Below are 13,209 nucleotides of genomic sequence, written 5' to 3' on the forward strand. Positions count from 1 at the left end.
AGGCATCCTGCTTCGTTTCCAGTCACTGACCCGGACCATAGCTTCCTTCTAAAATCCTGAAACTTTCTATACTGCAGATATTCTGGTTTATTCTATTTGGTTCTGCTTTTGTTGTGCTATAGCAGAAGAGAACCCCCCCCCCCCAAGATGGCAATAAAATGGTGGTACTGGGGAAGCCTTAAGAAACAACTAATAAAGTGGAATGATGCATCAGGTACAAATCAACCTATTATTTATTATTATTATTATTATTATTATTATTATTATTATTATTATTATTATTAAATGTATATGCTGTCCTATATCCGCAGCTTTCAAAGCAGTTCACAAGATAAAAATCATCAAATAAAAACACAAAATATATCATCAAAATAAAGACAAAAGCAACCCAGTAACCCCCACCCCAGTATTATTGTGTCCATGACATGCTGCAGAATAGCCATGTGAAGAAGAAGGAAAAAAACATCGATTTGAAGAAGAAGGGGAGTGCAGCCGGTTTGGTCACACTGGGCACAGAGCCTCAGAGGTGCTGCAAATATTATTTAGAATGGAGTGCAGGAGGCAGAGGGCGTTGAATTTTGGCTGTCACACACGGTGTTGCTGAAATTTAACACGCCCTGCCACTGGTCCAGGTTAGAATCATGGACTTGTAGAGTTGGAAGGGACCACAGCAGTCATCTAGCCCAACCCCCTGCCAAAGTGGGCCTTGAATCCATAACCCTGAGATTAAGAGTATCATGTTCTACCAACCGAGTATAGAAATACCTTGTATGAAACAGGGCAACCAAACTGCTAACACTTGCTGCGTGTGAAAGTGAGAGGGGAACCCAAGAGCCATCTAGTCCTACCCCCTGCAATGCATTTTCCCGCTCCTCAAATAGTAATAGGCAGCAATCTCTGCTAAAGTAGGGCTATTCTACCATAATAGCTGTGCATAGGTCCTTGTGAGTCACAACTCCTCCTCTTGCCACCATAGTTCAGGTACAGTGGTAACCTTGGTTCTCAAACTTAATCTGTTCTGGAAGTCCATTCCAAAACCAAGGCACGCCTTCCCACAGAAAGTAATGCAAAAGGGATTAATCCATTCCAGACTTTTAAAAACAACCCCTGAAACAGCAACATGAATTTTACTATCTAACGAGACCATTAGATCCATAAAATGAAAGCAATAATCAATGTGCTGTACTATAAAATAAATTAGACAGCATTGTAGTTGATAAAAAATTAAAATTATATATTTTTTTCTTACCTGCACTGATGATAGTCATTGTTTGGATTGGGGGGGGGGGCTGAGGTTTTATCCATTTCTGCAGTCACACAATCAATCAATCAGTAGCTGAACTGGGTTCCACACAGTCACAAAAACAAATTAACCAAAAAAGCCTTGAAAACAAAAAGGCAAAATAAATAGCAAAAACAAAAGCACCACACTTAATCCATTCCGGAAGTCTGTTTGACTTCCAAAATGTTCAAATACCAAAGCACAGCTTCTGATAGGTGCAGGTGCCCTGAAAACAATAGCCGACAGCTGCATCGGACGTTTGGCTTCCGAAAAGCATTCGAAAACCGGAACACTTACTTCTGGGTTTTCGGCACTGTATAGAATTGAACTGCAGATTCGGCACTGTACCACTGTATAGAATTGAACTGCAGATTGTGGCTTGATCAAGTTAAGTTTACAAATGACCTTGGTTTTGAAGCCAGGTCTCTCCCCTAAGGGTCTTCCAGATGGTGGTTTTTTGGGGTAGGATTCAATCTCAATTTCGGAAATTCAGGTCGCATAATTCTAGTTCATTTGGTGCTCTTATGCAGGCAACCTCCCCCCCCCTGAAGACTTTGGAGTAAGGAAAATGCACTGCAAAGTGTGGGGTGACTTCATCTAACCTCTCTACAACTAACCAGAGTGGCTGCTCATTAAAATGCCAGGGTCCTCTATTCTTGCAGCGAATGAATCAGTGGAACGTTCAATAAACAGGTTGTCAGGAAGCAATCCTAGATCCAAGCTCAGCATTCTACCCTGAGGGTCAAAACAGGTCTGACACCAGAAATCTCCTGACAGTCGTCTCTTCCCTCCCACATTGAAAAGCAGCTGTGGGGAGGTGGGTTTTTTAAAATAAAATAAAAAATCAGAGCACTAGTTCCTGGAGAGGAGCTGCTAAACCCTTTACCCCAGTGCTTGTTTACTGTCTATCAGTCCCCTCCTGTAGCTTTGCATGAACCTCTTGGTGGAAAGCAAATGCAGACATGAAACAGATCTCTTCTTCCAGAGAATTCATAGGAGCTTTGAGCGGCAACTTAGATCCACAAAACTATATGGAACAATAAAGATTAGACCCTTTCCCCTCCCGCCTCCCAACACAGCATCAACTGCTCCAAGAAAAAAATGAACGCAGCTACTTTCAAAATGAGGAAGAAATCGCTATCAAGACTCAGTTGCAAGACTCCCGCATCCCATCTGTTTTGATGCTCGGGGGCTCTTTAATCTAGAAATGTTCTGGCTGGATAGCTAATATTTCAGCTAGCTTGCAAAATTGTTCTGTACTCCTATATCCTTACACTTTACCTGCATGGAATATTTAGGGAATTTCCCTTATGCTTCACAAAGATCTGAAACAAAAAACACATACCATTGGACCAGTCAATCTGGGACCCTCCATGATGCTGGGTTTTTTTGGGGGGGGGGGAGTGTATTCTGTGTCATGTCATTCAGGAAATAATAGTGCTTTATTGTTGATTTATGCTGGACCGCCCAAACATCATTCTGTTTTAACAGCCATGCTCCCCAATGTTACCACATTATTGACACCTGGAGCGTCATTTTTGCAATATAGCCCAAAAAAATAAAAAAATAAAAAACGGGACCAATAATAATAACAATTCCATTTGTGGTATAAAACATTGCGGGATTTCAGGAGATAGTTCTGGGATGTGCACAGATTGCAAACAAAGCTGCAGTTTCCCCCCAAAAAAACTTTTGCAAGCTCAAAGAGTGTTGGAAGCAGGATTATGTACACCCAGGTTGATACCATCATGAGAACAGATCATTGTGAATGCGCAATAGAAAGGATGCCTTGAGAGCATGGGTAGGCAAACTAAGGCCCAGGGGCCGGATCCGGCCCAATCACCTTCTATATCCGGCCCGCGTACGGTCCGGGAATCAGCGTGTTTTTACATGAATTGAATGTGTCCTTTTATTTAAAATGCACCTCTGGGTTCTTCGTGGGGCCTGCCTAGTGTTTTTTACATGAGTAGAATGTGTGCTTTTATTTCAAATGCATCTCTGGGTTATTTGTGCAGCATAGGAATTCGTTCACCCCCCCCCCAAAAAAAGATATAGACCGGACCCCCACAAGGTCTGAGGGACAGCGGACCGGTCCCCTGCTGAAAAAGTTTGCTGACCCCTGCTTGAAAGGATCTCTCTCTCTTAGCTTGAGCTGCCTAACAGGTTTGTTGTGAGGATAAGGTATTTCAGGGGAGGGGTGGTGAGAGTGTTGTGTTAGGACCCCAGGAGTTCAAATTTCCACTCAGCCTTGAAGCTCCCTTGGGCCACTCACTGCCTAACTTGCCTCACAGGGTTGCTGTCAGAGTAAAATGGAGAGGGAGAACCGTGTGTGCCACTTTGAGCTCCTTGGAGGAAAAGGTGGGATATAAACACAACAAACAAACAAATGTGTGTGCTGCATCGAACCCCTTTGAGGGAAGGCAAACGATGCATCAGTATGTAACAAATTAATATTTATTAAGAATTCACAACTTGTGGCGGTCACCTGTGGATTACGATATGTAATATGAATCATATCATTACTGGGCCTGAATTATAAGCATAAGTTTCTGATAAAATCCCACAAGGCTGTGTGTTTTCCCATAAGGCCATGCACTCTTTGCCAGTTTTTAAGATCTCACTGAAGCTGGTGTCTGCTGAGACCAGATGCTGCATTTCCATTTGTCAGGCATTCCTGTGATAAACTTAGCTCTTTGATCCCCAACCCTCAGAAGGGAAATTGCCTGATCAATCTCGTGAGTTGATAAACAACTTGGTTTTAGGGTTAGGGTGCTAAATCCTACCTCCATGCTATCTTCATGACTTTTCTCTTCCCTTCCTGCCATGTTCTGCTCTGGCTATATAGCCTATACTTTGATGTGCAGGAATTTGGTGGGGTTCTTGGGATGTTCAAGGAAATCTTTGTTACCTGATAGCAACCATGTGGAGACTGATTGAGGTGTGTTGTCTGTATCTGATTAGATGGTTTGAATTCTGTGACCGTGTTTTTCTTTGGCTAATAAAATACCTTGGTGGGAGTTCAGGGGGAACTCTTTCCTTTCTCTGCTCTCTCCCAGTCAGATCTTGCTGGTCAAGTCTTTGTCTCTCATTCTTGAACTCACGCAATGCGGCGTAAGTGAAACGCTACAACAACTTATTATTTTTTACTATTAATTTGAACCGATGGCATTTGTCCCCTATCTTTCCTCCGAGGCAGTGCCATGCAGCTGGTGTACAGACTAGGGAGGTGGTGGTGAAGGGGAAGCCACAGCAGTTGCCCTGTCTATGTATCTGATGCAGGTTCTGCAGTTGTGCCGCCTGCCGTAGGAGCTGCTTTGCTTCCGCTACGAACTGCATGCATATTTGTAAAATAGCAATAGATATTAAGGTTTCCAGAGCACTCTCATTCAAGAGAAGCCCAGCCTTGTATAACACTGCCTCTGGACTTCTTGCTGCTTTGGGGGGGGGGGCGGGGAGAGGGAGAGCTTAACACAGTGAACGCAAACATCACATTTTCACTCACTCATAAGATCATAGGAATGTGGGAAGCTGCTTTGTAGCAAGCCAGACCATTGGTACTTCCAGATCAGTATTGTATACACCAACCGGCAGTGACTCTCCAGGATTGGAAAAAAAAAAATCCTTCCAGTAGCACCTTTGTTGTTATTCAGTCGTTCAGTCGTGTCCGACTCTTTGTGACCCCATGGACCAGAGCACGCCAGGCACGCCTATCTTTCACTGCCTCCCGCAGTTTGGCCAAACTCATGCTAGTCGCTTCGAGAACACTGTCCAACCATCTCATCCTCTGTCATCCCCTTCTCCTTGTGCCCTCCATCTTTCCCAACATCAGGGTCTTTTCCAGGGAGTCTTCTCTTCTCATGAGGTGGCCAAAGTACTGGAGCCTCAACTTCAGGATCTGTCCTTCCAGTGAGCACTCAGGACTGATTTCTTCTCTTCTAAGTAGCACCTTAGAGACCAACTAAGTTTGTTCTTGGTATGAGCTTTCATGTGCATGCACACTTCTTCAGATACCGAAAGCTCATACCAAGAACAAATTTACCGGTAGTTGGTCTCTAAGGTGCCACTGGTATGATTTTTTTTATTTTGTATTTTGTTTTGACTATGGAAGACCAACACGGCTACCTACCTGTCTCCGGGATTGGAGATGCTAAAGATTGAACCCGGGACTTTCTGCATGCAAAACAGAGATGCTCTAACCACTCAGTTATGCCCCCTGAGATTGCGCATTTCGCTCATCGTTATATTTATATCCCACATTCCCTGCAAAGAGCTCAAGGGGGCATACATGGTTTTCTTCATCCCCATTTTATCCTCACAACAACCCTGCGAAGGAGGTTAGTTTGAAAGACTGTGGCTGGACCAAAAAAATACCCAGTAAGCTTCACAGAGATTTGGACCTTGGTCTCCCAAGTCCTAGTCCAGCACGCTAACTTATCTGCAGCCAAAATGATAGTACAGTGGTACCTCTGGTTACGTACTTAATTCATTCTGGAGGTCCGTTCTTAACCTGAAACTGTTCTTAACCTGAAGCACCACTTTAGCTAACGAGGCCTCCCGCTGCCGCTGTGCCGGCAGAGCACGATTTCTGTTCTTATCTTGAAGCAAAGTTCTTAACCTGAAGCGTTATTTCTGGGTTAGCGGAGTATGTAACCTGAAGCATACATAACCTGAGGTACCACTGTAACTTGTGCAGAGCCGTAGCTATAGGGAGCTGGCTGGAGTTTTTTGCCCCAGGTGAAGCCTCCAGAGGGGCACCATTGAGGACCCTAGTCTCTCTCTTGGTGCATGGCAGAGTTCAAAACTGGGTTTTTGACCTGGGTGAAATAAAGCCTAGTTAAACTTAACCCCAATTATAGCAACAAATAAGGAACCAATTTGAGTCAGCACAAACCACACACCCGTATCTCCACGAGAGTGTTTTCTAACTCTCTCTCTCTCTCTCTCTCTCTCTCACACACACACACACACACACACACACACAGAGAGAGAGAGAGAGAGAGAGAGAAGATAAGTATTTAGGTGGATTTAAGGGCTCAGATTGTATTTTTAAAAAATTGCACCTACATTCCCGTTCCCAGTAGGATGCTTTCCATATCTCCTTCATCCACTACCTGAGACTATTCTTCACATTTTACAGACAGAAGGCAAATCTGAAATGTATCAGTGACATTTTACAATCCCCACTTAATTAGGATTTGAACCCAGGACCGAAAACGGCACTGTTCTCCACAACATGATAGCTGGCATTTGGTGGGACAACAAGCAATCCACGTTTAAATGCCACCCCAGCCCCAGTATTCTCTCTCTAAACAGTCCTCTCCCCACCCTCCAAGCTACAAGACTGCAACCTAACAATGCAACAACCAGTCTACTCGGATGTAAGTCCCACAGAGTTCAACGGGTTCTTGCGTGTGCAGGATTTGCTATCAGTGAGAATTAATCTTGAGAAAACGTACGCAGGATCTCGGCTCACTCAGCTTCGAGAGATGGGGGCGGGAGGAATACAAGTACATATAACACACAGGTAGGTAGTTGAGCGTCTTCGGGCAGAAACAGCTCCCGGGACGGCTGAAAGGATTTGGAAATATTAATCGCCGGAAGTAGCTTGTGAACAGTACAGAACGTCCCAGGATTTCGGATTTCTTTTGATGGAATGCACGATTAAAGGAAACCTGTAAATATGCCTCAATAACTCTTGGCATGAGCATACCGACTCAGAAGTAAGCCCATTGATTAGAGGGGAAACATGAAGAAACAAACCAGATGCACACACACACAATTTCCTTGCTAGCTAGCTACGGCAAGAAGCAACAGAAAAGTAGAAGCTCTTGGAAAGGGGCGCCGTAAATCCCCGAGCGCAGCGCAGCTGCGCCTCCGAACCACATTAGCGCGGGGAGCTGTCCGAGGTGCTGATCTCGTCCCGAGGTGCTGAATACGCCTCAGTACCGAACCCCCTTTTAACCGAAGAGACTTTATTACAGTGAGACTTTATTACAGTACTGAGACGCGTAGTTCTTTCAGGGCTCCTTGCCGCCCAGATTTAATCACTTCCCTCTTCCCACTTTCTGAGTTTAGGCTCCCTCCAGCAAGGGCTGCCTGTCTCGCCCTGGGCAACCCCGAGAGCGCGCTGGCTCAAGTGGCAGGAAAGCGCCCTGGCGGAGGGCGGTCCGCGCCGTCGGAGCCAGGAGCGAGAGACCGCGAGGACTGTGGCCGAACGGGGTCAGCGCGGGGAGCGGAAGAAGAGGACCCATGTCAATATCAGCAAAGAGAACAAGGGGCTGGATTTCTCCGAACCCCGTCTCTCAAACCTCACGCCCGCCCCCACCCTTATTTTAAACAAATTTTGGGTTTAGGATTAAGTCCTAAAAATAACATCCTCTGTCAGCATTCGCCAAACACTACCCTCCCCTAGACACGTTACGATTGGGAGCAGGGGTATCTAATTACTTGCCATTCACACGCCACCTTTCTAGGTATGGGGAATAAATCTGAGAGCAAACGATTATTGCCGGACCTGGAAAGCCGAGCCCCCCCCCCCAAAAAAAACCCCTCTCAGCTACAGAGTGACAGCAGAATACGACCGCTCTCCGGTCCAAATCGCGCCGCGGAACGATTATTTTATTGGTGCGGTTGCAGCCTCAGTTAACCGTCTGCGAAATGGGAAGACGGGAAACTCACGCGTGAAATGTCGCTGGAAGCAATCTGGAGCTGCTAGAGTCCCCGGAATAAACCAAACAGGAAAACAAAACAAAACTCCGAACCTGTCTTATTTATTCACGTTTTCCCTTCGTTTGTCTCCCATCTCTCCTGTACCAGATGGAAAGGTTAATTTATGGAGTCTAATTCGGGCTGGTTGATGGAACAGCTTTTATTTCCACCACCCCCCCCCCCACGTGAAAGGGAGAGGCATCTGCACAGAAACTGCGAAGATGGAGCCCCGATTTTGGGAAGTGGGGAGCGAGCAGGGGACTGGATCGAACCGAGCCCACCCCCCCCCCTGCAAATTGCGAATTTCCCCAGTTACCCTACTCAGGACAGCAGACCATAAAGAGTTTGGAGAAGAAAAAGGCGCGCGGGGGGGGGGTGTTCATCTGAGCTCCGGAACCACCCGTTTCACTTCAAAACACATGACTTTCCCGGTTCGACAGTGCCTTTGGGCGTGTGCCTTTCCCTCAGCAAAGTAGAGTTGATTAAATGGGTTAGAGACGTTGCTCAGGGGCAGAGTGCCTGCTTTTCACGCAAAAGGTCCCTGGTTCGATCCGCGGAGCCTGCCTGCAACCCTGGAGAGCAGCTGCCGGTCAGTGTGGGCAATCCTGAGCGAGAAGGACCACTGGTTCCGTATTAAGTATTCTATGCTATCCTACGTAAACACGGATTTAGCCTCGGTTTGCTCTGGCTTTGAAACTAAAGGTTAAAAGGGGGGCGGGGCAGAGAGACGTGTAGACGCGTTTGCTTAGAAGTAGGTCCCCTCCCCAGTGTTGCCCCATGGGGTCCCAAGGAAGAGCAGCGCCACCCTACTGTATTGGATTTCCTAAACTCCCGACCTAAGCGTTGGAGTTCCACGTAACCCAAATTAAACCCGGTTGCTTACACTCTGTCCAGGAGCACGCGCAATCCCCGTTTGGCGGATGGGTCTGTTCCAAGGCTGACTCCGCTGGCAAAGCCGGCTTGCTGGATGCCTCTTGGCAGGGAGAGAAGCGGACGGACGAGTTTTAAGTGGCTCTCCGTCGCTCCAGAAGAAGGCAGGGTGAAGATTTCAATGGGTGGGGTTTACCAGAGAAGCAGATTCCGGCGACGCTTCTAAGGGAAACTTCCCAAGCAAGGTCTGTTTGACTGTGGAACAGACTGACACAGGACAGAAGGGAGGAGGGAGTGGGAGATCCTCCTTCCCTGCTGTATTGCAGATCCCGCACTGGAGAGGAGGCTCTTAGTCTTAGGTGACTTCAGAAGTCCAACTCTATGCTCAGTCAGTAGAGCATGAGACTCCATCTCAGAGTCGTGAGTTCGAGCCCCACACTGGACAAAATATTGCAGGCGGTTCGGACTAGATGATCCTCGCGGTCCATTCCAACTCTGCTTCCATGAGTCTAGGACAGGCTCCCCCCTCCCCCTTGTTCTCCCCGGACCGGTATATTGAGACAAGAGGCTTAGATCAGAGATCGCCCGGGAAGAGGGATGGAGGAAGTCGGGGAGAAATCATGGCAGGTCCCGAGGATCTGGAATCTCAGTTTTGCGGGTGTATGGGGGGAATGTGTGTGGGGTGTGTGTGCGCGCGCGCTCTAATGCAAGACTTTCTGGCCCCCACGTCTGTTAAGAACAGCAGAACTTAACCACCGGTGAGTGACCCAGCCCCAGTCATGGGGCGAGGGGAACCCCGCCTAACTGCTCCAAGGCTTACCCCGAGCAGGCGGACACCCCGAAGGCGCCTGTGCTTCGACGGCTGGCTCGATCGACGAAGAAGACGGGGCCACTTACAGCCACCCACCCACGTCCCAAACCGACGCTTGAGATCAGATTCCCCCGCACCCTTGAAGGCTTCGAGACCTTCTCTCCGGCTTCAGGAGATATCAACTCAAATCCACCCCACCATCCAGCTTTTTCCTGTAGCCGGGAGGGGATCATTTTTCTGGGTTTCGTCTTAGTTTCTTTTCACGTCGGGTCTTCCCCGCCTACGAACTGCTCAGAGGGCAAGGAAGAGGTTCGCCCTCCTCAAAAAAGGCGATAGAACTCCACTAAGTTATTCCGAACCAAAGGCTAATCCCCCGAACCTATAAAAACAACCTCACAGCATGGCAAGTCGGGACTCAAGAGTGCCTCTGAGCATGTGCGAGGAGCCCTCGGCAACATCGCACCACACCTGGGGGACTAGGAGAAATATTGCCGAGTTTGGGCTTGGAGGAGAGGAGCAGAGGCAGCATGGCAAGTCAGGAATGCCTCAGAACATGTGCAGAGAGCCACCTCGAACCGAATCTTGGGGGCTAGGACAATATTGCCAAGTTTGCGCATTCGGAGACACAGACACAGACACACACACAGAGAGAGAGAGAGAGAGAGAGAGAGAGAGAGAGAGAGAGAGAGGACTAAAGAGAGACTAAAGATAGCTTGAGCCCCGGTCCTTATTTTCTTTGACATGTGATGCATTCAGCGGGAGGAGGGAGCGCTCACCTGGTGGCCGGAGGTGGGTGGCAGGGACCGTCGAGTCCTCGCGAAGCTGTGGGCTCGGCCGGCGCCTCCTTCGCCTGCCTCGCCCGTCGATCCGGCCGTCCTTTTCCTCCTTCTCCGCCCCTTCCCGGTTGCTGATGTTCCCGCGCCGCCGCCTCCTCGGCTTCCCTCCCGGGGAAAGAAGGGAGGAAGGAAGGAAGGGGCGAGGGGGCAGCCCGACCTGCCGGTGGGCTCGCCCAGCCACGCTGCGCCTCCGCTCGGCTTGCTGGGTCCCCTTTATGCGCTCTGCGCGGCCCCCGAGTCGAGCGGGACGGCCAACCACGGGGGCGCAGCCAGCGACGAGGCGGCCTCGCCAGCCACCTCGTCAGAAAAGCTTTTATATAAGAGCGTCAGCTCCACGCCCCGCCGGGGGAGCCCGAATCAAACTCCTTCCCCCGGGAAGAGAGAGCGCATCGCCCGCCCGCCCCCTTCCCCGCCCCGCAAAAAAATAAAATAAAACCCCGGGACCTGTTTCATGGCTTCTGCAACTCCGCAGGGCGAGGCTGGAAAACCAAGGCGCGCTCTGCTCCGAACAAGCCCTGGATTCATTGAATCCGGGGCTTGTTCGTAGCAGCTCTACTCGGCGTAGACCCATTGAATTGGGCAAACCCAACTGCCCTAGGCCCATTGATTTCAATGGCTAGACTCGGAGCAGGGCTGTACCTCGGATACCTCCGCAATTGCGGGACTTGCCCCCGAGTAAACCTGCTTGGACTCACGGTTCCCCCCCTCCCCCACGACGAAATAAAGGCACCGAGAATTATATTATGCCAGGCTGAAATCTTGTGCACACTTACATCGAATGCATTGGGACTCACTGCGGAGTGAAACTAGATAAGCCGGTGGTGAGCACAGGGCCTGTGTATGGGTTGGGACGGCTTATTATGAGTGTTTACTGGGAGATAAATCCCACTGCATTCAATAGGACTTATTCCCACGGAAGTCTGCCCTGAATAGGGAAAGTTTAGGCACCATTTAGACGGGATTAAAGCTGCAGTCGAAAGGGATTTGTGTGGGTGGGGAGGGAGGTTAACCCTCCACTGAACGCGGTGGGGTTGACTTCTGAGTAAATGGATCCAGCTGCAAAACCAAGGGATTAATTTGTCTTTACCATCAGCGGTGCAAATGAGAAGCCCTCCAAATGGGGGGGGGGGGAGGAGTCCTGCTGGATCAGGCCATTGGCCCATTTAGTTCAGCATCCTTTTCTCCCAGTAGCCAAACAAGATGCCCAGCCTGCAAGCTGGGCCTGAGCCCAACAGAAATTCTTCTCTCCTGTGGTTTCCAGCAATTGATGTTTAAAAGCATTACAACCTCAGATAGTGGAGGTAGAACACAGCCACCAGAGATAGTAGCCATTAAAAGTGTGTGTGTGTGTGTGTGTGTGTGTGTGTGTGATCACACTGTACTAAAAAGGAGATGTCAAGGATTCTGTGGTGGTGATACTGAAAGTTGAATCCCTGGGCTCACTTCTACCAAGGGGATGTCCGACTGAGGTCCCCTACAATTCTTAAGATTTAACAAGATGCATGTGTGTAGGTATATATGTTTCTCTGTGTGTCTTTATCGTTCTGCCAGGACACTGAGATCCAGCACTAAGGGCCTTCTGGTGGTTCCCTCACTGAGAGAAGTGAAGTTACAGGGAACCAGGCAGAGGGCCTTCTCGGTAATGGCACCTGCCCTGTGGAACGCCCTCCCATCAGATGTCAATGAAATAAACAACTATCTGACGTTCAGAAGGCATATGAAGGCAGCCCTATTTAGGGAAGTTTTAATGACTGATGTTTTAATGTACTTTTAATCTCTTGTTGGAAGCTGCCCAGAGTGGCTGGGGAAACCCAGCCAGATGGGCGGGGTATTATTATTATTATTATTATTATTATTATTATTATTATTATTATTATTATTATGTTTATTGCATTCATATCCCACCTTTTCCTCAAAGGAGCTCAAGGTGGAATACATTAAAAAAGGTTAAGTCCAGTCGAAGGCAACTATGAGGTTGCAGCGCTCATCTCACTTTCAGGCCGAGGGAGCCGGTGTTTGTCCACAGACAGCTTTCTGGGTCATGTGGCCAGCAGGACTAAACCACTTCTGGCGCAACGGGACACTGTGACGGAAACCAGAGCGCACAGAAACACCATTTACCTTCCCACTACAACGGTACCTATTTATCTACTTGCACTGGTGTGCTTTCGAACTGCTAGGTTGGCAGGAGGTGGGACTGAGCAACAGGAACTCACTCCGTTGCAGGGATTGAAACCTCCAACCTTCTAATCGACAAGCCCAAGAGGCTCAGTGGTTTAGACCACAGCGCCACCCACATCCCTGGTGGAATACATACAGGTATGGTTCTCCCACCCCTCAGTTTATCTCCAGAACAACCCTGCAAGGGAGGTTAGGCTGAGAGGCAGTGACTAACCTAAGGACATCAGATCTGAACACACAAAAACACTGTCTATATTTGTGAACATGATTTGGGCACGCAGCTGGGGAAAAGACAACTCGGCCGAAACATGTCATTAAAAAAAAACAAAACCATTTAAAAATAACAGTCCAGAGCTATTGCATGATTTCTTCAAAAGGGAAAGAAACCTTAACGAAGAAAAATAAAACGGCATCAAAAGGAAACTGTCAATAAAAGGATGATAAAATGGCGCCAGCTGGAACTACCAGAAAGACACCCCTTCCCTCAATAAAACAATTATTCAGTTTTTTAAAAACTGGGC

The 13,209-nt window shown here is 48.2% G+C and overlaps 1 protein-coding gene across 1 annotated transcript in view; it reads right to left on the reverse strand.

Moving 5' to 3' along the window:
• NOS1 (nitric oxide synthase 1) overlaps positions 1–10,819 on the reverse strand; it is a 113,100-nt gene extending 102,281 nt beyond the window's left edge. Inside the window, exon 1 of the mRNA XM_033136441.1 lies at positions 10,448–10,819. The gene's annotated coding sequence lies outside the window, so the exon portion shown is untranslated. The remainder of the gene's footprint in view (positions 1–10,447) is intronic.
• Between the last annotated feature and the right edge of the window lie 2,390 nt (positions 10,820–13,209).

This window comes from Lacerta agilis, chromosome 17 (assembly GCF_009819535.1).
Source record: "Lacerta agilis isolate rLacAgi1 chromosome 17, rLacAgi1.pri, whole genome shotgun sequence".
NCBI classification, from domain to species: Eukaryota; Metazoa; Chordata; class Lepidosauria; order Squamata; family Lacertidae; genus Lacerta; species Lacerta agilis.